The sequence below is a fragment of the Mustela erminea genome, chromosome 3 (assembly GCF_009829155.1).
Source record: "Mustela erminea isolate mMusErm1 chromosome 3, mMusErm1.Pri, whole genome shotgun sequence".
In the NCBI taxonomy this organism is placed as follows: Eukaryota; Metazoa; Chordata; class Mammalia; order Carnivora; family Mustelidae; genus Mustela; species Mustela erminea.
This window is the reverse complement of record NC_045616.1, coordinates 33,869,012-33,896,858: the sequence shown is the minus strand read 5'-3', so window position 1 is coordinate 33,896,858 and position 27,847 is coordinate 33,869,012. Positions and strand designations below refer to the sequence as shown.

The 27,847-nt window shown below is 37.1% G+C and overlaps 1 long non-coding RNA gene across 1 annotated transcript; it reads right to left on the bottom strand.

Annotated features, from left to right (window-relative positions):
- LOC116586059 lies at window positions 1-27,620 on the bottom strand. Its single transcript, XR_004283873.1, has 4 exons — window positions 27,243-27,620; window positions 17,770-17,913; window positions 3,796-3,905; window positions 1-1,218 (listed from the first exon to the last, which is right to left on the bottom strand). It is a non-coding gene; the product is annotated as an uncharacterized LOC116586059 (long non-coding RNA).
- Window positions 27,621-27,847: the final 227 nt, after the last annotated feature.

Below are 27,847 nucleotides of genomic sequence, written 5' to 3'. Positions count from 1 at the left end.
GTTTGATCCCACTCATCTATAAACTCCATGAAGACAAGATAAATATCGACTTTGTTCACCACTGTACCCTGGTATTTAGCAGAGTATACATGTATGTACACACACACACACACACACACACACACACACACACACAATGAATTAAAAACTTACAGCATTTGGGCAACCCTAACTCTACCTCTAAGCAAAGACTGGCATTTTCCTTTTCAAGTGTTGACCTTGTTTTTGGGGAGTGGTATTATTTAGAATTTTGAATGGCAGTTCAAAAATATATGGTGCTATATATTTTCCTAAATTAATTTAATCCAAACTTTACAGCCATTACCAAACCTTTGAGAAGTCAATGTTGCATACTCTTCCTATTACCAAGAGTTTGGAAATGTTGACTTAGAACTGGGCATAAGTAGCCATAAATTGCTCTTGTAGAATACCCCCTAATTTTGTTTTGGAGAGAAACTAAGTGTGGATGAGGACACTGAGAAAGAGAGATATTTTGGACCGCAGGGCCATCATTACGCAGATAATACTGAGCTTTATTCAGCCATACATCTCCCTTTCCTCTAGCCCAGATGGTGAAATGACTCATCGATTCCACTGGCCAGAAAAACAAGGGAGATAGAAGAGGAGCTGTTATAATCCAGATAAAAATGGATGATGTTTCAGAAGCAAGGGGAAAATATTTCTAGGCAGTGATGATGGTACATTGATAGTACTTGTTAATACTTTACATTCCTTTTCAGATTCACAGCATGAGTTTCATATTGCTTCTAGGATTCCTTGGTAGTTCTGACCAGGAATTCTTTTTATATTCATCAGGTATGTAAGTTGCAAACATTTTTGACTTTCAGACAACTTACTTTACTAATTTCTTTTTTTAAAGCCTAGTCATCAACCTTCAAATGTGTGACTTTATTACTTTCCTTGAAAATCATCTTTAAAATTTTATGTGGAACATATTCTAGTTGAAGATGTGGTTAGGATGAAAAGTGTAATTCTTTTACTAAATAACTGGGGAAAGTGACTACTGGATAGGTAGAATAATGAGGTAAATAATTATGGAATCTGATAGATAAAAATGAGGAGTGAATGATGAAGAAGGTGTTGGTGTATGCTTGCTTTTTTGGTTGCTATTATAGGAGATGATGCTGAGTCTGTCTATAGGAGTTTTTAGATATATCGTCACAGAAGATCTTGAATCTTGCATCCTTCTCCCAAGATCTGAAAAAAAAAATAATTGATTTCTAGGAAATCAGACTCGTCTTTCACTAGAAATTCAGTTTCTAATGGAAGAGAAAGTAAAAATAACTAAGTAGGATTTGTTCTGTACTATTAATGGCATAACTGTATCTCCGAATCTGACTTCCTATTCCATTTGGTCCCAAATCCATTAACCTGAGCCTCCTTAACTAGTTTCAATCGTATTACTCCTCAATCCTAAAACATTCCATTGCTATATATTCCCTAGGACACTAGGTAAAATCTTTCACTTGTGCACTTAGGAGCAGTGCTACACAACTGAGCCTACTTTCCTGTTGTTATTTTGCCAGTATAATTTCATGTTCTATGCTAGATAAGCTAAATCTTAAAAAAAAAAAAAAAAAGATTTACTTATTTGAGAGTTTGAGAGGGGAGGGGCAGAGGCAGAGAGAATCTCAAGCAGACTCCCTGCTGAGCATAGAGTCTGACTCAGGGCTCAATCCCATCACTAAGATCACCTGAGCCGAAATCAAGAATTGAATGCTCAACAGACTGACCATGACCCAGGTGCTTCCAAACTAAACTTTTTTATAAAACATACAAATTTTCATGATTCTATAAACAACATACCTGACACTGCTGTACTATAGTGGGCGTCTCCTGTTTTGTCTGCTTGACATCTATTTCTCCTTCTTCTAATAATAATATCTACTTTTTATTGGGGAAGAACCACCCTTCATTGTATACAAACTTGGTGGGTTCCTCAGTCGAGATGTTCATCCTAGCTCTGGTCAAGGAGTGGACACACTACTCAAGGTACTCAAGGTAAACCTTTACTCAAGGTAAATCTTTACTCAAGGTAAGCCAGTCAGATTTTGGAATTTGAATCTCAAGCAACATAAGAATAAAACACAGTCAGAGCTGATTCATTAAGATAATAGTGTCTGTTAAAGATTGTCTATTATCTCCCACTTTCTAGACACCCAAAGCTGCTATTCCATGTCTTTTCCAACACAAACTTATTCAGCTTCTCTATAATTCTATCAGTTAAACCTTTATCCACCTAATAAATTCCCTATCTGCTTAAGTTAGAGACAATTTCTATTGCTTGTAAACAAAGAATAAATGATGGACTCAATGGTAGGCAGAATAATGGGCTCCTCAAAGATGTCCATGTCCTAATCCCTAAAGCTTGTGAATATGTTATTCTACATGGCAAGGAGGAATTAAGTTGCAGATGAAATTAGGATTCAGCTGACTTTAAGATGAAGAGACTTTTCCCAGGTGAAACTAATGTAACAACACAGTACTTAAATGGGGATGAGGGAAGCAGAAGAGTCCAAAAGAGAGAGAACACATCTTGAGAAAAACATGACCCACTATTGTTGACTTTAAAGATGGAAGGGGACTATGAGCCAGTGAATGTGGGTAGCCTCTAAAAAAGTTGGAAAAGGTAATAAAATGAATTTTTCCCTAGAGCTTTCAGAAAAACACAGCCCTGCTGACATCTCCATTTTAGTCCAGAATTATATTGGACTTCTGACCTTCAAAACTGTAAGATAATAAATATGCATGGTTTTAAGGCACTAATTTTGTGATAATTTATTACAGTAGCAGTAGGAAACTAATAAAGACTGATAAAATATGTATATATATAACCTATATATCTTTCAAGGCAAATAATGCTTTCTCCATGAAGTCTTTTAAATTATTTTTTAGGTGTGAAATGTCTCAAACATCTGTATGAATTGAGAGAAATTTATCATGAATATACATCATTGCCACCCAAATTTATATATAATTTGCCAAATTATAAAAATTTATTTATAATTTGCCAAATTATAAAATTTACAATATTTGCTTGGTATTTTTGGAAACAAATAAAATGTAACAAAGTCCCTTGAGTCCCCTCTTCTGTAAATTTATCTCTTAAACTGAATGTAACCTTCCTGTGTATACTTTTCTTAATTTTATTTATGTCTAAACAATGTAACTTTCTCTTTCACATTTTTACTTCTACAAACCTGTCAGTTAATCATTCAGCAACTTACTTCTTTTCATTGGAAATTGTATTTTTTACTTTTATTCATGATGAAATATATAAATCTATTTTTTTTTATTTTGATATCTGGGGCACCTGTGTAGCTCAGCCAATTAAGCATCTGCATGTACCTCAGGTCTTGATCCCAGGGTCTGGAATCGAGCCCAATGTTGGGCTTCCTACTCAGAGGGGAGTCTGCTTCTTCCTCTCCTTCTCACTCTTCGTGCTCTCTCTCTGTGTGTCTCTCGAATAAATAAATAAATTTTTAAAAAATGGTATATGATAGTATATAAGCTAAATAGCAGTAACAAACACCCTCAAAATAGAGTGGCTTAGGCACCTGGGTGGCTCAGTAGGTTAAGGGTCTGCCTTTGAACAGGAAGGATCTCAGGGTCCTGGGAATGAGCACTGCATTGGGCTTCCTGCTCAGCAAGGAGTCTGCTTCTCCCTCTGCCCCTCCCCGTGCTTGCACTTTCTCTTGAGCTCTCAAATAAACAAAATCTTAATAAATAAATAAATTGGCTTACAGCTAAGTAAAAGTATAATTTTTTTCTCACATGATGATCCAGAGGTGGGTGATACAGGCTATTCTCCCCTCTTCAACATGTGATTTCCATCTGTGGGATGAAGACAGCTCTATTATAGCTCTTCCCCTCTTCCCAGACAACTCAGATGGTAAGGATAAGAGTAAGGTAGTTCCATCAGTTTTTTGGTATAACTAGGAAATGACATACATTACATCAGCTCATATCCCATTGCCAGAACTTAACCACAACTTCACACTCAACTGTAAAGAAGCTAGATAATGTGACCTCAAGCTCAGCAGAAAAAGGCCCAGCAATAATTTGGAAGTTTTGTTTCTAAAAACAGGAGAAATCTCAACATTCTCCTTTTATTAAAGGAGAATGAATATACCTAGAATATACCTAGTAGAAAGGAAATCAAGGAGAAAGGGAACATGAATCCAATCAACCGACACAACCCAGTTGCCACTGATAAAGCACTCTTCCCATCAACAGCAGAATACACATTGTTTTGAAGTGCACAAACATTTACCCAGAAAATCATATCTTGGCTCATAAGACAATATGAACAACTGTAAAAGAGTGGAAGTCATGCAAAATACATCCTCTAGCCATAATGGAATTAAACCAGAAATCCATAAAAGAAAAAATGACAGGAAGATCTTTGAACATCTGGAATTTAAAATACACTTCTAAATTCATCAAAGAATAATTCTCAAGGGGAATAAAAAATATTAAACTAAATGAAAATACAATGTAGCAAAATCTGTGGGATACCACTAAAACTACTTAGAGGAAAATTAATAGTATCAAATACTTATATAAGAAAAAATTTCAAATAAATAATCAAAGCCTCCTGCTCAAAAAACAAGAAAAACAAAATATCTCAAAGCAAGTATGAGGAAATAAATCATAACATAAGACAATAACATTAAGACAAGAAATGAGTGACACTGAAAGTTTAATTATTTATAAGATATAATATTGTCTATAAGACAATAGAGAAAAATCAATGAAAATTAAAGCTACCTCTTTAAAAAGATTAATAAAATCGATAAATTGCTACTAAGACTGACAAAGAAAAATAGAAGACATGAATTACCAATACCAGGAACTCAAGAGAAGAGATACAGACTTTGTGGAAATTAAAAGATAATAGAGGATCACTACCAAAAAACCTCCACACACATAAATTTAATAACTTGAGGGACACCTGGGTGGCTCAGTTGGTTGGATGACTGCCTTCAGCTCAGGTCATGATCCTGGAGTCCCAGGATCGAGTCCCGCATTGGGCTCCCAGATCCACAGGAAGTCTACTTCTCTCTCTGACCTTCTCCTTGCCCATGCTCTCTCTCTCAAATAAATAAATGAAATCTTTTAAAAAAATTTAATAACTTGATAAAATGGACAAATTCTTAAACTAAAAGATGAAATATATAATGAACAGTACTATAACTACTAAAATATTGAATTAGTAGTTTAAATAATCTCCCCCCCCAACCAAAACCCCATGCCAGATTGTTTTAATGGCCAAAGCTGGAATAATTTAAAAAAAAAGCAGTTGTTTATAGTTCAGAGTATAAAATAAATATCTGAGCCCATATTGAAATAACAAATGATTAAATAAAGTAGTAAGTGGGAGAGAATAGACAAATCTGTGCAGAAGAATTCCAAACAATTTCTGATGAAATTTGGAAGTCCAGGGTTCATGAGTGGAATGGCTAAGAAAGAATACTTGAGACAATTTTGGTGCAAAAGAGGTGTTTTTATTATAGTACAGAGATAGGACCCATGGGCAGAAAGAGCTGCACCTGCAGGGTGAGGGGACACTCATTATATATTTTCAGTTTTGTGGAGGGAGGAGTGGTAGAGATAGTATAGCTCTCTAAGGAACTTCTGTATGCTGAAAGCACCATGAAGATTTAGCTATCATCAGGATAAGGTTGCCTTTAGTCTTTAGTGAAACAGAAACATTAAAGCATTAAGGCAGTCATGAACTCCTTAAAGAATGTCATGTTCTGCATGTCTCAGGTATCTATCAGTGGGCTATCAGTTGTAAGGAGATTTAATTTAAATGACTTTTTTTTTAAACCTGTGTTCTCCTCATCAATTTATGTAGATGCTCCACCCTCAATGATGGGTAGCATAACTCCCCACTCTTTACGTGTAGCTTACGCACAATGATTTCCTCTTAAAGAGTACTCCACAGAAAGTGGGGAATAAGGTGTAACTTTACAATGGAGAAACCTGAAAAACACTAACTCATACTGATAATCAAGCTCAACATCAATATTCATAGATCATTTGCTGATAGTATGCACCCTTGATACAATGTTATGAAAATAGCATTTTGCCTGTGTGGTCTTCCTCCAAAAAGTCTGTAACCCCAGTGCTATGAATAAAATAGAAGAGAAAGAAGGAAGGAAGGAAGGAAGGAAGGAAGGAAGGAAGGAAGGAGCAAGCAAAGAAAGAAAGTAGAAAAGAAAGTATAACAGAAGACAAATAATAATACTGGGGCATCCTATGAAATATCTGACTAGTACTCTTCAAAATTGTTGAGGTCATCCAAAACAAGTAAAATCCGAGAAACTGCACAGCTCAGAGGACCCTAAGAAAATATACAACAAAATGTTATGTTGTACCCTGAATGTGATCCTAGAATAGAAAAAGGACATTAGGTAAAAACTAAAAGCATCTGAATAAACAATGGGCTTCAGTTAATAATAATCTATCAATGCTGGCTCACTGTCAGAAATGTACCATACTAATGTAAGATGTTAATAATAGGGAAAACTTGGTATGGGGTGTATGGAACGCTCTGTGCTATCTTCTCAAGTTTTCTGTAAATCTAAAATTGTTCTAAAACATGAAGTCTATTTAAAGAAAAAGATAAAAAATAGAGGGGAAGAAGATCAAAATCACTAGAAAATGTGGGAAAGACAGAAACAGACAACTCGCAAAGAGGATATAGAAATTTTCCTTAATTATATGAAAAGCTGTTCAATTCCACTCACGTTTAGAGAAATGCAAATTAAAACATTTCTTATTTTGTCTTTTCAGAACATTTTTTCTCTTCTGGAGACTATGGCCCCTTTTGTTAAAAAAAAAAAAAAGTGTTCTTCTACCCAGCTGCATCCCTGTGGTTCTAGTTTAAACTATCATAACCACTAGAAACATAGTAAGCACAAAGTCATTGTTGGCTAACAAACTGTTATCTGACTTGTAGCAGAATCCACACTTGAGAAAATTTCTATTCATGGTTGACTTGAAACTGAAACATGGCCCTCCTCCTAGGGCTGGGAGATTGGAAAGAAGTTAATAGTCACTAGAACGATCATAATGGAGGCAGCAATGCTGGCAGAAGAGTTATACAAATATTAGGACATACTCTCTAATACTTATACTATGTTGGGATGATATATTGGATCAAGCCCAGGATATGTGATACGCAACTGCATGGTGAGGCACCTGCCACTGTTCTCCTTTTCCTGCTCCCATGACTGGTACCGATCACATTGGCCACCACCATGAAAAGTTCAGACTGGTATTTGATTTATAGGCCAGCCATTGGGAAAATCTACTAAGGGACTTCCTCCCAACCCTCCTTCCTCTCTACCTCTGTCTCTGCCCTCTCTCACACACAATTTGTTCACCATAAACTTAAGACATATTTGGGGAAAAATATTTCACTTCAAAGGATGCTTGGGGGATGCCTGGGTGGCTCAGTTGGTTGGGCAGCTGCCTTCGGCTCAGGTTATGATCCCAGCGTCCTGGGATCGAGTCCCACATCGGGCTCCTTGCTCCGCAGGGAGCCTGCTTCTCCCTCTGACTCTGCCTGCCTCTCTGTCTGCCTGTGCTCGCTCTTGCTCTCTCTCTCTCTCTGACAAATAAATAAATAAAATCTTTAAAAAAAAAAAAAAGAAGAAGAAGCATACTTGGGCCACATTCATCTCTGTCCTAGGCCCTGAGAAGATGCTTATTGGTAGGTTTCACAGAATTGAGCCATCTACCTGGTGGTGGTTGCAGAAGTCCAACTCACAACATCTTCCCCAGCTCTTTTTTTCTTAGTGAATTATGGTTTCTCACTTTGCTTATAGGCGTCTTTTTGATTTCTAATATTCTAGCTATGGTGGCTTAGTCTTAGATTCCAGCGTAGAAATCTTTGGATAGATCAGCTTTTGCAAGTAGTCTCAAGGAAAGGCCACTAATAACAGTCAATTTCTAGAAGGCCTGTGACACTGATTAAACCTAAGCCACCCAGGAGACTGAGGGAGATATCAGAATGCGAATTTACTAACTTCAGATGAAAAATAATTGTCATAGAAAATAGAAGACCCACATTTGGAATGAAGAACTTACTCTCCCTCTGTAGTCAAGGTACATGTGATTAAAAGGTTGCCTGGTGAACACGGGAATTTAAACAAGAGTCAGTAGATCAGTCAAATGTTTGTTATTATCAGGGCAGATGTGTCCATGTCTCCATAGACATAGTTTTACCAAGGTATTCAAAATATGATGCCTAAAACTCCCTCTCATCAAGAACCTGTTGGGATGGATACCGCCAACATTATTCCCTATAACTTCCCTTTGTGTCTGCTGTGAGGGACCTCAAACTACCCTCTTAGACTCTCCTTGTCTAGGTTTCCTTGGCTGATCTGTCAGGTATATATGTAAATATCACCTTTACATTATAGCTCTGAAGGCCCAGGAAATTGTCTCTTTTGCAGAAGGATTTGCCCACCAAAGATAGGGTAATTACGCTCATTTTGCAGTTTTTCTCTTGAGACAATCTATTTCCTTCATTTTCTAAGTTCTTGAGGGCCACTTCTATATATAGCTCTCAATACGCACCATATCCAGCTTCTGACGAGCACAGCACTTTCAATTTGTTGCCATATGGAGAAAAACTTGTAAGAAACTGATGGAAAATAGCCTTAAAAATTTATCTTTATATCATGAAATGCATTAGACAGGTGCAAAAATGTTGAGTTGCCAAGTTAAATTAATTACAAAAGATATGTATGTTAAGTAAAGCAGACATTTGTGCCTAGTCTAGATGGCATGCAATCCTTTTGGAACATTCCTCATGTTTTTTGCAGCTTAACTGATTTTAAATATTAGAAGCATTTTTATCTTAATAAGTGTATAGAAGTAATTAGCATTAGATAAAGTTAAATTTGTTTCTAGAATGAGTGAACAATGTCCTAAAATCCTTTTGTGAAAACCATGGCCTGTATTTGAGTGAAAGACCCAAACACATTAAGAGTATAAAAGAAACTTTATTATCAACTAAAAACTATTTGGATGAGATTGTCTGCATATTATTTTTTTTTAAAGTCCCATGTAAGAGATAGTGCCAAGTCTCAATTATTTTTCAATTAAGCAAAGCTTAAAATTATGAAGTGCCATCAACTCATTTGCAATTTATATTTTGACTATTAGCCAAGTTAACTTCATTTCTCACATGGCTTCTATTTATAACATTTTTCTAGAAGCTTACAATATGTTAGTTGTACAAAATAGCTTGTCTGCTGGAAGGGTCCTGGAAAGGAAGGCATCCTTCTATCTTGTTTTTTGGTTCACACAGACCAAAATTCTGACTCTGCAGCCTGGAGAAAAACTATGGTTTGGGGTCCACATAGTAACTGGCTGTATATTTAAGCCAGTAACTCCTGGACAGTCACTCTGAAGGTCCCTGGGTAGGGAAGATGGTGTTGGTGGCGGCGGGAGGAGAACTGGAGTTAGTCTGTTCATACCATTCTTTTTGCAAGTTTGGCTGTGCGTCTAGTTCTCCAGCCTTTACAACAATTCTGTATAGGTTGTTTGAAAATGAAGTTAGCATAGAAGAAAGAATGGCTGAGAGATCAAGAGTTAGAGACAGGCGGAGGTTTGATGAGTGCCTGGATCCAGACCTTTTTTGAAGCTGGTATGAATAGAGGTGCAAGCCAAAAAATACAATCTTTTTTTTTTTTTATACACACAACATTTTGGATTGCATTATCTGTCATTGCACTTGAAGGCATTCTGATTAATGTAGGTTCTTGGTTAATATCTATGTCTATATTTGTGGAGTGTCAAAGAATTTGTTGGTGTTTTAAAACCACAACAGTCACATGGGTGGTAAGTGACAGAGTTGTGCTTCAAACCTGGGGAGTCTGAATCTTACCTATTATGCCAAAAAGGAACTATGAATCAGACTATAGTATGTATATGTGTGCCAAAAATTATAGACATTAAAAATAATATAGAGACATACTTTTCAAGTTTTCTCTTTAACATTAGAAATCTTTAAACAAATGAATTTTTCAAAAAGTAAAATATACTTGTATATTTTGCCATTTTTAAACTATATTTACTATATTTTTTTCAAAAAGTAAAATACTTGTATGCATATATATGCACATAAGTAAAGCACACTGTTCAAAAAACTCCACATGATGAAGATAGGATCCGGGTTGGAGAAGCAGGAATGGAACTCTGCCCACTCAGCTACACTCCTAACTGAAAATCCCTTCCGCATCTCACAAAAAGCTCTAGGTCTCCTTAGTGTGCCCATTTGAAACTGCCTCTTTATACATGAAAATCCAGGGTTAGGTCAAAATGTTCAATATATAGTATTGGTAAAGCAAGTTAAAAAGCAGTAGATGCACTGTGGTCCCGTCGTTGTTAAAAAAGTAAGAATCCCCATTTATATATGAAAAAGAATTTAAGAATACTAATATAAATAGTAATGGACTAGTGGGTTTGCAGGTGATTTTAGTTTTTTAAAATTTTTATTTTTTATTGATCTGAATTTAGTAAGATTATTTTTGTGTACAGGAAATCAAGGCATTTTGGCTGTTAAATGTAACCTTTCTGTGAGATGACTTCTCCTATACTTCAACACTGATCTCATTACCTTAAAGTAAATCTTTGATGCTAGAACAAATTAATTTTTCAAAGTTATGAGCAAACTGAGAGACATAGTGATGCCTGGGAAGTCATGCATTTAGGAATATTAGCAGCACACTGACACTCAGGGGTATTCCAATTCTGAACCAAAGTTAGAATTCTTGATTCTTGCCTTTTTTCCTATTGAATAGAAACCCCAAATTTGCTTCATAGTTCTTGGACTAGCCAAAGAATAGATGCCCTTTTCTGAAACATGGCTTTTGAATAGGTACCACAGCTTTTTGATGCAAATAGATAATTTATTCAAAACAGAGGCCTCATCTCCTCTTATCTCTCTCATCAATGCCCTTTGCAGTCTCACTAAGATAGACTTTCAGACAGTCATTGGATCTGTTCTGGTTCAGTGGTGGACAAAATTAGCCTATATGCAGATAGCATCTTTCCACATTTGCATGAATAAGAGAAAATCGTTATCAGGACTTTATTAGCACCACTAAAGATTTTGCCTCTCTGATTAAAAACTGTAGGTTTTAAAACTCATTGACATAGACTGAGAGACTCAAACTCCATTCTGTTTTCCCCTTCAACATGTGACATCAGGATGTGTGTATTTAAAGAAAGCTGTAATGAGAAAACTCCTGGCATGTTGGAGCTGTAAGGGATCTTGGAAGTCATACGGACTTGCTGGTAAAGAAACAGATGCTACAAAGGCTGTGGCTCGTCAGGGTGACACAATACAAAAATGGGATTATAAGCCTCCAGCTCTTTTCACTTTGGGGCCGTTTTGTTCAATCACACCACACTACTTACTATGAGAGCTTCCTGAAAACTTCCAAATGGGCTCGAGACCTCTGGCATTTCCATGTAATGATATTTTTCTCTTATAGGAACATAGAATTATTAGCTCGTGACCGTTGTTCTTTGGCAAAGTATGCCAGGGTCAATGGGCCCTGTCTGAAAAGAAGGCTTTATGTCCGCAGTGAGGGTATATGAATAATATCCTTGCATCTCCTGCAATGAAGCTGTAATTGAATATCTCATTGAGGTCACAGTTTTGCCTAGTGGGTCAGGATACACCCTTTTTTTAATGTGGAGGTCCCAGAAACCTCCTTGGTTTTAGAAACCAAGGAAAAAATTGTTTGTCATATACTCCCCGATTGCCAGCTAAGAGACCTCAATCCTGGGCTCAGTACAGCCAAACAGATTCTCACCTTCAGGCAGAGGAATGGAGGTGATGTGGCTATTGATTGGGAATTCACAGGGTTTCAAGGAAGTATGAAATGGTCTAGTGTCATGTTAATTACTTCTCATTGTAATAAACAGAAATTTAACCCAAATGGGAGGTAACTCCAAGTTTGGAGTTAAGAGATCCTTACAACCACTGTGTGATAGAATTATATCAATTCAAAACCAATTTTAGGGACACCTGGGTGTCCCAGTCAATTGAGTGGCTGACTCTTGATTTCAGCTCAGGTCATGATCTCAGGGTTCTGGGATCAAGCCCCATGTTGGGCTCTGTGCTCAGTGGGGAGTCTGCTTGAGATTCTCTCTCTCTCTCTCACATAAATAACAATCTTTCAAAAAAATTTAAAAAGTAAAAAGTAACTTTATTTCATGCGAGTCTCTTATTGGTTCTGTGACGTTAACACAGATGAGGGCAATGAGGCTCAGAGAAATGAAGTGACAGGGCTTGATCACAGTTGTGGCTCTGCATGAGGAACCACTCTTCAGGCCCTTCGTCTATTGTTGATGAAGCTGTAGGGATCTTACAGACATAAAAACGACCAGTTCAGAAGAACATAGAGATTAAGCCACAGAAAGTGTTCTGTTAAGGGCAAAAATCCCCTCACCTAGACCGTCAAAACGTGGTCCTCACAGAGGCAGGGATGTTCTTCAGCTAAATTTACTGAGTGGCTTCTTTTCATTCTAGCTTTTGGGCACAACTTTGTAACTTTTGGAGACTATTTTATTCTCTCAGCTGGTATAAGAAAATGAAAATGTTTATTTTTTAAAACTGTTTCCAAAAAGGGAACAAATGCTTTTCATACTGTTTCATGTGTCGTTGGGGTGTTAGATTAGAAAGCAACTGGGTTTTGACATGCCCTCATTATGGCTGATAGACTTAAAAAGCAGTACAACTGGAAATGAAGGTCTTCCACCCGACGGGGAAGTGTACTTTCAAGTTCTGCTGCAAAATCTTTTAAAGCACCTGGAGACAGGTTCACAGATTGTCAACCCACAAAACTGTATGGATGACCTTGCCACATTAAAGCGACGTAAAGCAGAGTACTGTGTTCATAATAACCAGCAGACTGAGATGCAAGTATACTGGTTAGAACATGTGATGGGTTTCACTTCTATTCCTACTTCAAATTACTCAGAGACCTAGTTCTTTTAGGTTTAGTTCAATCTCATCCAGCTTCTACAATTTCCATGGCTGATTTAGCAAAGTAATTACTTTTAACCCGATAAAACAAATTCCTGAGATATTATTCATTCTTTCATTTGGTATTCACAACAAATACTTATTAAGTTACACATTGAACTGATCACTGTTTAGAAATCTTGGCCATCTTATGGGGTGCTGGGGTGGCTCAATGGGTTAAAGCCTCTGCCTTCGGCTCAGGTTGTGATCCAAGGGTCCTGGGATTGAGCCCCATATCAAGCTCTCTGCTCAGCTGGGAGCCTGCTTCCTCCTCTCTCTCTCTCTGCCTGCCTCTCTGCCTACTTGTAATCTCTGTCTGTCAAATAAATAAATAAATAATCTTTTAAAAATTAAAAAAAAAAAAAAAGGAAATCTTGACTCTCTTCTTCAGTTTGTGTCTTTCTATGTACACTTCCCTCCTTCTAGATGTCTCCCCACCCTCTTTCTTTCCTAACTCCTCCTTAGCCTGTATACTCTTCTCTGAAAAGAGTTTCTTAGCATACAGAAGTACTTTGCTGCCAATAATTTTATTTACTCCCCAATGGGACTAGGTGAGATCTTGGGGAGAACATATCTCGTGAAAACAGAAGAATTGGTTTGTAAGGGATGCATGAAAAAAGGAATGCCTGCCAGGGAGTTGGAGTAGAGGGGGCTAGCAATGTAGGAAAGAAGCCAGGAAAAAAGCCAAGGAAGGACTGTTTCCAGGTGCAGAGCTTGGTCGGCCCTATTCACTGCTTCGGAGAAGATAACTAAGTTAAGAAGTGAAAACCATCATTGGTCTGTATCTGCTTGTAAGCACATAGAGTAATATTGGAATAATTCATAAAAATCTAAGAACAGGGTTATCCATAGGGGAGAGTAGACCCTGGGCCAATGAGGGATATGGGTGGAAGACTGACCTTTTTTTTTTTTTTTTTAAAGATTTATCTATTTATTTTAGAGAAAGAGAGAGAGAGAGCAAAGACAGAGGGAGAGGCAGAGCAAGAGGGAGAGAGAATCATAAGCAGATTCTCTGCTGAGCATGGAGCCCAATGTGAGGTTTGATCTCATGACCTTGAGATCACCACTTGGGCCAAAACCACGAGTCAGACACTTAACTGACTGAGCTACTCAGGCGCCCCAGAAGACTTTTATATTTTGCATACCTTCTAAAGTTTTTGAGTTTTGAATTATGTGAATGTAATACATATTCAGTAAATTAAATTAACATTGATTAGACTAACTATAACTCTCTTATTAATGTTCATAGCAAATTAGCAAAATATACAAACTTCCAAAATTTTCATAAGAAATTAAAATTGAGTTTAATGGGTCAAATGATCTAAGCAACACTTACATGAAATTTGTGCAATGACTCATTTGTAAAAATTGGTGAAGTGTACCAGCAATACCAGATTTATGTATATCTGATGAGCGATCAAAGCTTTATGTTCTTCATGGAGTTTGTCTAAAAATTAAGATGTTTTAAAAAGACAGCTTTCTGTTCAGGGACAGGGAAGCAATGAAAAAACAGAATTTTTTGCTTTCCAAGATGTATTTGTCAAAATGTTTGTATTCAAAAGATCCCGAATCAGATAAGCTAAGGATTTTTTCTTGTTTATATGTGGTGTATTCTATGATTATGGATTCTTAGTACTGCCTTAGTACTGCCTTCTTTTGATGACACCCAACCCATCAAATCCTCCTTTTGGGGCTTATCTATATCAAAACAGAAGATTGTTTTTAGTTGAGGAGGCTGAAATAAATTCTAATTTAAAAAATTTTTTTATAAAAATCCAAAATTTGGAAAAGTCCCTGAAGTTCAGTAAAAATCTAGTACCTCTTCTTTTTAAGAAGTATATAAAATATTCTTTTTTATACTGACTTTTCTAAGCCTTCCTAAAGGATTTTCTAAGAACCTAATAGTTAACTTTTTAAAAGTAAGAGTTTCATCAGATGGTTAAATTTCATACTTTGGCCTAAGAGAAATCCTTCAGGTGTATAAATGGATGTGTATTAGATTTCAATTTAGTAATTCCAAATGGTGATAATCCATCTTCAAATAGTTTTGTAAAGCCTTGTGGGCATATATGAGTCCTTAAGAAGAAACATGTCAAAAACCCAAGATTTGAGTCATTCACTATTTCAAAGAAAATTATAATAACAGCATAATCTACATTTTATTAACCATAAGAGAAAATAAACTGATTTTCAGATTTTGCTTTTCTTTTTAAGATAAAGTCGCAGTCAAATATTTTTTATACTATTTATCCTGAAAATCTGTTTCCCCAGTTGAGTTAGGACAGGCTGTGGTATCCTGCAATAACAAACTAATCCTGGACTCTCTGTTACATAACACAATAAAGGTTTATTTCCTGTTTATAAAAATTGTAGTCCAGGCAGCTTCCATCCTGTGGTTTCACCATCTCAACATGTGGCCTGGATTGCTGTGTCAGAGGCACCTTGAACTCCACTTACAGATCATTAACCAGAATCAGTTCCATACCCACAATCTAACTATAAGGAAAGTTATAAAATGTTATTTTTCTGAGGATCAGGAAGAGAAAATGAACACAAAGATCGCCTTTGCTGCAGTTTTAAGTGTAAATCCTTTGAGAGTACTTTATTCTAGTGCCAGATATCCTTGGAAAAGAACAACCTCCAAGACTGAAACCAAATTACAGCTGTTACTCATCTCTGATTCCTTCTCTTCATGATGGAAAATGTTACAGTGACCATGTATTTACATACAGTTGGCCATCCAATCATGGGATTTGTGAACATCCCTGGCTTATAACCGCCTTCAAAGATTTAATGTCAACCTTGTTTTATTTTGATTGGATATTGCAAATAAGGAGGGAACAGAGATGTAAGAATGTAGCAGTTCATAGTATTGCCAAGCAGAGAGAGTCTCTCTTCATGACTTAAGTTTCCCTTTTGAAAATATTACCATCAAAACTGATGCATGCCTCTGATAATAAATATGGTCTTAAAAGTTTTATTGCATTAAGCATTTGATGGAGTTGAGATCCTACATTAACAAAAATGAAATTATATCTAATAAAAATACTCTATAAATGTCACAGAGATAAATGAGGTATTTTCATAACTTAAAATTCTCTCTCTTCTGGGAGCATTTTAAATATAAAATAAGAACCAAAATTGTCCCCGAATTTTATAGTTTCTAGCTACTTTGAACTCTACCAGAAAGATTTTTTTTTTAACAAAAATTTACTTTCCAAACTTTAAAGTGTAGTCTGAGAAGGTTGAAATATTTGATGTTAGTTTGCTGTATTAATGCGAAGACATCCTGCGCACAAAAGAGAATCAAAGGCTATATATCTAACCTATCTAGACTTTTCCTTGGCACACAGGGTACTTGGAACAGACCATATAGCTGTCATTTGAGGTCTGTGGGTTGACCTACTGGGTACCACATAAGGGTTATATATGGTAGCTGGTCTGGCAGGTCTGAGCATTGGTATAATATTTATGAGTTCCAGCTTTGCTCCTAGACTCTTTATAGTCTCAAGTAACTGGTGAAATCCCAAAAAGTAACTTTATTGTTGGAAGTAATGCAAAGTTTTACTTTAGTCAAAATAATAAAGAAATACACAGAGAACGAAGCAAGAAAATAAACCTTTTAAAAAATTCCACGAAAGTTGGGGCGCCTGGGTGGCTCAGTGGGTTAAGCCGCTGCCTTCGGCTCAGGTCATGATCTCAGAGTCCTGAGATCGAGTCCCACATCGGGCTCTCTGCTCAGCAGAGAGCCTGCTTCCCTCTCTCTCTCTCTCTGGCTGCCTCTCCGTCTACTTGTGATTTCTCTCTGTCAAATTAATAAATAAAATCTTTAAAAAAAAAAATTCCACGAAAGAGATTTCTTATCTCACATTACTATTAAAAACATTGATGACAAAAGCTAACTAAGAAAGGAGAAACATGGGAAAAAGCACATTTTGAGCTCTTAGCTCCTATTGACTGAGAAACAGGGAGACAAAAGGATAAAGATTTTTGTTTAATTCCTGCAGCCTTTAGTTGTAAAGTCATAACTGTGGGCAAGGGTCCTAGGGAACTTGTTGCATGAAAGAGGAAAAGAACTCAGAAAAAGTAGCTCTCTTCTGTAAGCTATTCTTCCTAGCCTCAAAACAAGGAACAGAAAACACCTATCTGCAATGTTCTCAAATATAAGCCACAGGAATCATTAAACCCAATGATCAGGGGAGCCAAGAGAGAGCCAGCCATGTGACCAGATTGGTTTAAATCTTCCAGTGGTGAACATAGCCATTGGTCAAGATAAGATAAAAGAAGATGGTAAGAGACATGAGAGGGATAAGAGAGATTGGGAGAAGTCTGGAAGTGTCCTTAAATGTAAGGCTTAAAGAACAAAGTCATGGATCTTCTAGCTGGTTGTCTAAGGTTGTAACCCCTTTAAAGATCAGTAGAAGACACACCAGTCATTGATTGTTTAAAAAAATGTATATATGTGCATGTATATTACAGTTATATAACTTCCAGGTAAATTGAGGTTAATAGTTAATAAGACTGTATCTGCAATAGACATATTAGTTATTTTCATAGACCATCCTATATAGTTTATATATATAGCCCATACCTAAATTGGTGGTTCAGTGTACATTTTACTATTTGCCTGTCTGTTTTCCAAAATATGAATTAGAAAACCTTTGAGGTATTATAAAAACTATAATACCTACCTGATACAGATGTAGCTATTTGATAATCTAGTGTCTTCATAATAGTCCATAGTCCATGATTATTCCATAATTGACAGGTGTAGGTTCCTCAGTGTCTTCTGAGTAGAGGTTGGGCCTGGCTTTGACATCCACGGGGTGTTGCACCTGCAAAAAATGGCTTAACTGATGAGTAGTAACATGATAAGTAGGTAACCATCACTAGAGGAGGCCTTTAGGAAGGAATGTATTCGCCCATCTAACCCCATCACATTCAAGAATATCTACTAATCGCCTACATTGTGCAGTCATTTGCGTGAGTAAGACTGACACCTTTGTCTTTCAGATGGTGGTAACTTAGAAGGAAGATAAATGATCAATGTAAGGCAAATGTGCAATTAATTTGAAGGAATGAGCGAAGTTAAGATTCAGTTTTGGAAAAAATTATGTGTGTTTTGAGGATTCAAGCAAGGATGGAGAGGTGGGAAAAACTTGGAAATCCAAGAGCCCTCTCAAGAAAGAGCTTTTCTTACCTACCACGACTACCGAACTTTTCCAGCCTGGCAGAACTGACCACACCTGATTCCCCTCCCCCACCCCAGCTGTACCATGAACAGCTTTCAGTACAATTACCTTAAATTTTATTGCTTAATATTGTTTATTTTTCCCCCTTAAAATTCTGTCTTATTCATTTTTGTATTACTACCCCCCAGTGTAATATCTGTTCCTATTAGGGATTTAGATGATAGAAGTTTTTATCTGCCACAGTGGTTGATATTGGACTAGTGGTTATCTGCACTTTGAGAGGGCGTTGATTATGAAAGCCACTCAAATAATTACGTTAGTGCTGCACAAATGAATCGCTACTAGGGTACATTTTTCATCTACTTCATAGTACTTTGCTCAGTGCTCTGCAAAGATAATAGTTTTTGCTCAACAAATACACAATTACTTGCCATTTAAACAAGCTAAGCCAAGTGCTAGCGCTTGCTTTACTTGACAGCTCATAGGCGCTCTTCAAAGCAGATGTAAAGAATGTGGGGGAAAAAAAGAGTAACAGGAAATACCGTGCTGGCTCTTAGAAAAATTCTCAATCTCTTTCACCATCAAAGAAGTGCAAATTAAAACCACATTGAGATATCATTCACCTATCTATTGGCAAAGATCAGGAAACATAATAGTATTTTTAAGAACATTCACATGAAAAATGTGTGCCAACTAGAATAGTAGTTTCTGGAAAACAATCTGACAGTGTGTATCTGACAGTGACAGATGTATCTACTTTCTGACTCAGGAATTCCATTTTTAAGGATATTAGGATCAATATTCTCATAGGTGGGAAAGGGTGAGTTGGCAAAATTATTCAGTGCGGCATTGTTTGTGAGAGAAAAATATCAAACAACCTAAATGTGTAGTTAGTAGGTGTCTGGTTCAAGAATGGTGCTTGATACAGTGGAATACTGTGCAGTCATAAACAGAATGAAGTTTTCTTTTTTGTATTGGTGGAAGAAGAATCACTATGATATCCTAAGAAAAGACAGGAAATGTAAAGAATAGTTTGTTATAATGATGCTATTCTTTGTGTAAAAGGAGGGAAAAAAGATGTGTGTGTGTGTGTCTACCAGATACGTATCTCTGGAAGGCAACAGCAGAAACTAGTAACATTGATTTGCCCTTGAGGAGGGGAACTGGGTAGCTGAGAGGCAGGAATGGGAAGCAGAGTTTTCACCGTGTGCCCTTTCTATTTTTGAAATGTAAAACCTTATGACTATATGGCCTATAAAATTAAATAAAAATAAACACACGACAGCAGATGTGGTAGTTCCCGGCAGGGAGCAGCTGTTGCCATAGTCACCTGCTGCAGCTGTCACACTGGTGTGGTCACCTACAGGGACATCTGCTGGTGCTTCCCGACAGCTATTTTAGATCTGTGATTTTCAAACTGCTATTTTGAAAGTGGGCCACGCAATCAAGTTAGTGAGTCCAACTAGCATTCAAGAGAAAGAGAAAATCACATAGAACAGAAAATTTCAGATTACATAACCAGTAGTAAAGGTAAGTCCTGTTGTGTGAACTTTCTGTTTGATTTTTTTTTATATACATATGTGTTCTGACATAACCTATCTCTCTTACTGTGCTCACAAATGTTAGAAAGCCGCCATCCACAGTGGTAACCTTTCTCAGCCTATCTAGACTTCTGTAGTTCCTCTTGAGCAACCAGTGTGTAATAGGGAAGTTCCCATCATGGTGGGGCCAGAATTTCAGACCATGGATGTGGGGTTCCCACCTTTGCAGCCTGGTCCCTCTTGCTTATGTCTCTGTTACAACTGCACAGAGTGTCTAGGCTCTGTGTCTCCTCACATGAAAGCACATTCATTCTTTTTAGGAGAGTGCATTCCACCCCAATAGTCAACAGGGCTGTTTGGAGTCCAGCTGGGGTGATGGGACCACGGACCAACCTGTGGTCCTTTGTGGGTCCTGAGCTTCAGTGACCCTGTGGCACCTTGGACCCCAATGCCTTGGATTACACAACTGCACCATCAGCAATGCCCTTCTCTCCATCCCTGCTTACTCTGTTCTAGTTTCCTTCAAGATCCTGTCTGGTGCTATTTTCTCCATGGAACGTCCCTCTTTTCCTCAGCCTAAAGTGATTTCTCATGTAGTTGCCATGCTCTCTTGATGGCAACTGAATGAAACTTGGTTCAGACTGGGCACAAGCAAAGAGGAGGATTAGCTCAAATAATTAAAAGTTCAAGAATGGTTTGGATCCACAAACTAAACCCACCATCAGAGTTCAGTCTTTCGCTTTCTCTCTTTCTCCTTGCCCCCCATTCCCTTGCTTTTCTCTATGTTGGCTTAATTTTTGAATATACACTTCTTTCATGGTGGCAAAATGTCTTCTGGAAGCTCAATGATTTGACCCTACTAAAAGTTCCAAGAATCTGTCCCATGGCCTAACTTAGCTTATGGATTCAGCACCGAATCATCACTGTAGTCATGAGGTTAGAATTCACTCATTGGCCAGTCTCACATCACATATTCACTCCTGGAGACTGGCCAGCTAACTTGTGGAGAACAGCTACATGGAGTATAGAAAAGGGACCGTCCCTCAAATGAATATTGAAAGTGCTGTCACCTGAAAGAGGGGAATGACAAAGTAGATAAAAACACCAAGTGTCCTTCTCAAATTGTAATCTGTACAGTGAAAATGTGAATGACTTAGTATGTTTTCGTGTGTGACTACCTTACCAATGTGACAATGAATCACTTGAGGTAAAAACGTGAGGCAAGTCAGATTAACATGTCAATTCTTACTGAGTAAGCTAACTTATTCAATGGTTTTACCTATTTTGAGCCTCTCCATGATTTGTTTTCCCTCAGGATTCTATTTCCATCTCCCACAAACCAATTCTTACAGGACACTGATTAATTCATCAGTTTAGAAAATCTATAACAATGGTAGAAATATTGAACTCATTTTTTTTGTTTGTTTGTTTTTTTTTCCATCGATTTTGGCCAAATATTTTAAACACAATAGAAACTCAAAATCTATGAAAGAAGACTAACGTATATTCTGAGGAGCACGTCTTACACTTCTGCGTTAGCTCATTCTTTCCTAGGAAAGAAAATGTTTTTAAAGAGAAACATATTAACACATCTGGTGTGATTTTCTAGTTACCCAGTTTAAGCCACACACACACACACACACACACACACACACACACACAAAAGTGGCATCATCTGTTTTTCTTTTATACGTTTTGAAACATGAGCCTCCGAAAGCTATTTCCTAACATATGTCAATTTAACATCTGCCAGCTCCTAACTGATAGCCAGAAACAGCCGCGCTGGCAGCATCTGCGAGAGTGCCAAGGTATTTTCGATTAGAACTGTCTTCACTTTGGAGTTGTCAGTAATATTTTTACTCTAGGGGTAGCCAATTTCCCTAACTTGAAGGAGACACGTGACTAAGAAGCACAGACCAGGAGGAATAAAGAGGATGATGTCTTTACAGTTATGTGGAAATACAGCAGAGAAAGTTTCCCCAAAAAAGTATTAGATGAGAAAGCCAATATCATAAGTCACAGATTCAACTGCTTCTTCCAGAGGAAAAGCATGCTTCAAAATACCACATCTTCATTTCTCTTTGTTATTCAATATCAAGAGTGTTTGCAAACAGAATTTAGATGCATTAACCATATCTAAGAGTACCCAACCACATCCGAAGCTTCTTTTATATCTCTTCTCTTTTTTAATCCTTTGATGGAATTTAAAGTGCATCAGCGAGCTTCACTTTCTGTCTAGAAATTCATAACAGAATGATATTTTGGCATTTACTTTGAAAGAGGTGGCCTAAGTATCGGTCGTAAGAGAGATCAATATTTTTACCTGCCCTAAAATAATCTGGTACTGAATTTAGTAGTTCAACAATTTTAAGACCTAGCAATTCAGGACCTCCCAATGATTAGTGTAATTTCTTCCCTTCATTCTCCCTACTCCAGTAACATTATTGCATTTCGTTTCATTGGATTTTAAAGGAGAGGCATCACTGTGGGCTCATAAAGGTCAAGGCTATCTGTAGGTCATATTATATGTGACAGATCCATCTATGTCAATCCATATACTAAGTGTGGAATAAATGAACCAATCCTGTCCTGAAACTATGAGATCCAACATTTGCTCTTAGAGTCCTCAAATTTGGGCATCTTAGATAGTCTTACATAAGTTATAAAAATATCAAATTGACTTTGATAAAGAAAGAAGAAATGGGTTCTCAGGATTGGACTTTCATAGGAGAACTTCAGTGGTAGTTCTCTCTAAATAAATGTGGGAACTCACATGTACTCTATACCTAATACTATTTACGGTATTGGCCACTTACTAACTTCAGTGAAGATAATGGTTTTTAATATAAATGTAAGGGTAGTGGAAAGAGAAGGAACTTTGAGGATAACTTTGAGTTGAAATCTTAGATCCACTCCGTACACAGTTATTTAACCTTGATTTCCTTGTCTTCAAAACTGATATAACAATACTACCATGGAAGCCTATTGTAACACATTGAGTACGACAATTTAAAAAAAAAAAAAAAGTTTAGCAAAGTGTTTGTTCCTTGAGGTCCTACACTAAGTGATAGTGACTATGACCCTTGTTAAAACTGTTCTGATATTATATAGTACAGAGAACAGACTTAGTTACGTATAACTGAAACCCTTTAAAGCTTTGTAAGTAAAGCCAAACTCTACCCAATGCTATGTTAGTCACCTAGCAGAGTAGTAAATTGTGCTCCTTTTCTATCATACCTTCAGCATCTCAATTTTTGCCACGGCTATGAGGAAACAGCTCTAATAAAAGTCATGCCGTGAGGCCTGTAAGACAGACACACATAACTTTAATGGTAATGAGGTATGAGACACATTTAGTATTTCAAACCAGGTTTCCCCTGTTGAAATTATACCTTCCCAATCTATGATATATTATTCTACAGACTCAAGTGTATATTTGCATTTTGTAAATCGCAGAGACTTAGCACAAATGTCTCAGGTTAATTCTTAATGTGATGCAAAAGCAGGTTTCTAAGGGAGCCGTCTCTGCCTCCCTCCCTTTATTTCTCCTTTCTTCTGAACCTGTGCCAGGCACTGTGCATATAAAAAATATTTACAGTGGATGAGATAGGAGATGAAAGGGATTCCAATATGTTTTTTTATTTTGACCTATTCTGGAAAAGGTGAAAGCCATTCCACATAAAGTTAAGTGCTGTAAAAACACATTGACTCTCAGTTCACTAGATTCAGGCTGTGAGTTATGTCCTTAAAACTTTCTGACACATGAAAAGATTAAATAGAAATAATTCCAATTTCAACCTTACAGTCAATTTGCTGAAGTCTTTAAAAAAAAAAAATAGTTGCCATAATCTTCCTTAACAAAATAGATGGAGTGCAGAATGCAAATCTTCCACACTGCATGGGTTAATGAAAGGTATTTCTTGGAAATTACTTGACAACAGAAGCTATAAGCAAGGGTGAAAATTGTAGTTCTACCCAACTATTTAGTTTCATATTATTTTGGCAATAGTTTATATCTAAAGTTATTGATTATGGTGATAAATTACTTAGAAGTTTACCTACTTTTAGAGAAAAAAGAGATCTATAATTTTCTTTTCAGAGAGAAAGAGAGCATACACACATGTGAGTGGGGGGGAGGGGCACTGAGAGAAAGAGAGAATCTTTTTTAAGATTTTATTTATTTGACAGAGAGATCACAAGTAGGCAGAGAAGCAGGCAGAGAGAGAAGGGGAAGCAGGCTTCCCGCTGAGCAGAGAGCCAGATGCAGGGCTTGATCCCAGGACCCTGAGATCATGACCGGAGCTGAAGGCAAAGGCTTTAACTCACTGAGCCACCCAGGTGCCCCAGAAGAGAGAATCTTAAGCAGGTTCCTCACCCAGCACTTGAGCTGAAATCAAGAGTCAGATGCTTAACAGACTGAACCACCCAGGTTCCCAAGAGGCTTAGAATTTTCATATGGCTACAGTGTGTATGACCAAGAAAGCATTTAATTGCAACACACCTATAGACATTCCAGCCAAAACTTTTTAGTTATATTACTTATTTACAAACAATATGACAATATATAATCTTCAGGACATTAATTAGGTGTACCAGATCTGAAAGCACCCTTGAACCTGTCAGAGACAAGAGAAAGTTAAAGAAGTTTGAATGTTGCTATTTCATGGATTTTAAGATTATTTGTTTCCTCCGAAGAATTCAAGACCAATACTGATCTGAGTCATTATTTGTACAATTCAAAGGTTATAAAAGGTGATTATAATACGCTATCCAGTGAAATGAGTTAATGATATGTTATTGTTTTCTGAGAAGCTTCCTCTTTCTGTCATGCATACTTTTAATTAAACTTACAGTTCACTCTAGATTTAATCAGACTTTATAGAGGTAGTTATGAAACATGGATAATAAAGTAAACAATACTAAGTCCTCACTATAATTCTTGCTGATCCCAGCAATACCCTTCATACACCCAAGTTTCCCATGCTATTCTAATCAGATGTTCTACCTTCACTGCTTTCCATTGCTTTCTCTCCTGGAAAAGGTATCTCTTTGTTTACCCAGGCTTGAAACTAATGTTTTCTGCATAACAATTGCTGCATAACAAACCACCCTAAAATGTGTTAGCTTAAACCCACAACAATCATTACTAATATTCTGTTAATTGCTCATAATGTGCAATTTGGGGAGGACCCAGCAGGGACTGCTTTTCTCTGCTCCACCTGGTGTCATTGGGAATCTCTGAAGATAGCGCCTTCTTGCAAGAAGGAAGTAGCCTTCTGGCTGCAGACTGGGAGCTTACTTGTCCATTGGGGGCCTTTCTTCATCTCCATGTGGACCTCTCCAGAGAACTTCTTGGGCTTCCTCACCGCACAGAAGCTGATTAACAAAAAGGAGCGCTCCAAGAGGCCCAGGAGGAAGCTGTAAGACTTCTTATGATCTAGCCTATGCTACTACCTTTGCCATATTGATCAAGTAAGTCGCTAAGATGACTGAGATTCAAGGCAAGCAGAGTCTGTGGAAAGAGTAGCAAAGAGTTTGAAGACATTTTTAATCTACCACATCCTCTACATTTATCCAAGTTCTGCTGAATTGACCATCAAGGCATCTCTCACATCCATTTCCCATGCTTTCATCCACCTAAATCCGCTTGTGCAGAGCAGGCAGACAAACCTGCACTGGCAGTGCCAATGGATCAGGAAGCAGGTGATGGAAGACCCTTGCAGCAATGTGGTAGCCTCGGAGTCAGCTCTGAACATGTCGAGGCACTGGGAAATGTTACAGGGAAAAGATCTTTTCAAGAGAGGTTTCATGTGTGTTCTTAGAATCTGCTTTAAAATCGCTTACTACATTTTCCCTTCTATTCTCTGGAATGATCTCCAGAAACTGTATGTGGGTATTTAAAAGAAAAAAACAGTGGAAACATATTTTTGGATAGTTTGTTTTTTTGTTTGTTTGTTTTAAGAATCTGGGCCCCTGGAAACACGTTTTCCTCCCCTCTGGAATTCTAGAAAAGAAGAGAAGATTAATGCTGGTTGAATATATTAAATTCATTTGTGGTCAATTATGATAGCTGAATTTCATTTGTTAACGCTCTACAGGTACATTACCCGCTGTGTAATCAAAGTAGATGGAAGCATCATGCTCATTTTATAAGATAAGAAGTATGAATTTTACTCTAAATTATTATGGATGTATCTAATTTTTGGACCTTTGTTTTTATGGTAAGTGAGCTGGCAACAGCTGCAGTTTATTTGCTTTTGTGTCCCTTATTGAGGACTATGACCCTCTGTTCTGACACTAGTCTTAAGAGGGAAATGATTTGTGTTACCACAGACCGCTATATGGTATGGTTTCCAGGAATGCATTGTGGACATAAACAAGGACTGCCTGTGCCGTTCCAGGAAGTGGAAATGAAACAAACCAGCATTTGAGTGAACACTGAAATGTAACCTGCAAACAAACCCTGGATCAGGGTGCAAGACAAGTATTGTTTCCAATGGAACTCAGGAAAGAGCACTAAATGGGATTTAATATATTGCTACCTGACAGATCTCTGTTTATGACTCTTTAGGGTGCTAATTATTTTCCTCTGTCCTGTGACAAAAAGAACTGGAGGGGACAGGAAGAGCAAGAACAATTTGGCTCTCAGTGAATTCTCAATTAATATTGAACTTCACTGAGACCAGTTTAATACTTTTAAATGTAATAGAATGTTATCTATACAAAAGATTTTTAAGCAGTATTTTCAAGCTTGAGTGGGGTAGATAACTTCTTAAACTGATCAACCTACACCCAATTATTCCAGTAAAACATGACTGGAGCACACACGTTCATTTTATTTAAATTTTATTTCCATTTGGGTCCATTTTCAAATATTAAAACCTTAAACTTTTTAAACACTTTATTATTATTTATTTTTGAATATTTATTTATTTATTTATTTATTTATTTGAGAGAAAGTGCACAAGTAGGGGCGTCAGGCAGAGAGAGAGGGGAAGAATCAGGCTCCCCACTGAGCAAGGAGCCACATGTGGGACTCAATCCTAGAACCCTGGAACCCTGGATCATGACCTGAGCTGAAGCCAGATGCTTAACTGACTGGGCCACCCAGGTGCCCTTAAACACTTCTTTTTATTTAATATACTGTGTTTACAATGCTAAGTGAAAACATTGTAACTAAACTGTATTTTCCAAGTTTTCTACAATAATCAGAAAAATATTATAAGTAATTCCATGGGCAACTCTTAGAATATATCTAGCTGGTAAATTTGACCCAGAGTTGACCCTTACTTAGCATACTATTTAAACCAGAAGCTGGGACACTCATGTCCTCTTCTTCTAAAGCTCAACCATAGCTAAACATTCATGTATTTTTCTAGCAGGCGGATATTTCCCCCAATTTTTTTTTTTTCAAAGAAAGGAAAATGTTACCTCTTTCACACAAGCACTTTCTCCCCTATTGATTTTCATATTTCCTCCTTTTCTTGCAAACTTCCAAGATGGGAAACAAATTTGGCATTTATATTTTGAAATTTTCCCTGGATCGGTAAAAAAGCATGTGAATTGCATGATTTTGAAGAACAATGACACAATGAATAGTTGATTTAGGGTGAAGATATGTAGGAAGGGATAAAATTCAGTCTTGTTTCTCATAAAATATGAATGAATCACTAAAATTTTCCTCCCATTACTTCACAGTAACTGGGTATAATTTATGGGATGCTGAAAGTGGAAGTCTCTTGCAAATTAATTCTCTTTGGTGGAGACTGATAAATAACAGCACAGGAGTGGTGGATCTTGCCATTTGATCCAGGATCCTGGAGACCTATGGCTAAGATTCTTTTTCTCCTGCTTACGCAGTGTATAATTTAATATGATTATTTGTAAATTGAAGCCAGAAACTTATTACATAAAAATGGCGTGTAGTGGATATGAAAAAGAAAGAAGCATGAGATGGAGGAATCTGGTCAGTTGAACTGTATTTTTGTTGTGTAAAGGATATGAATATAATTTCTTTTCCTTGGCTGGACTAGGGT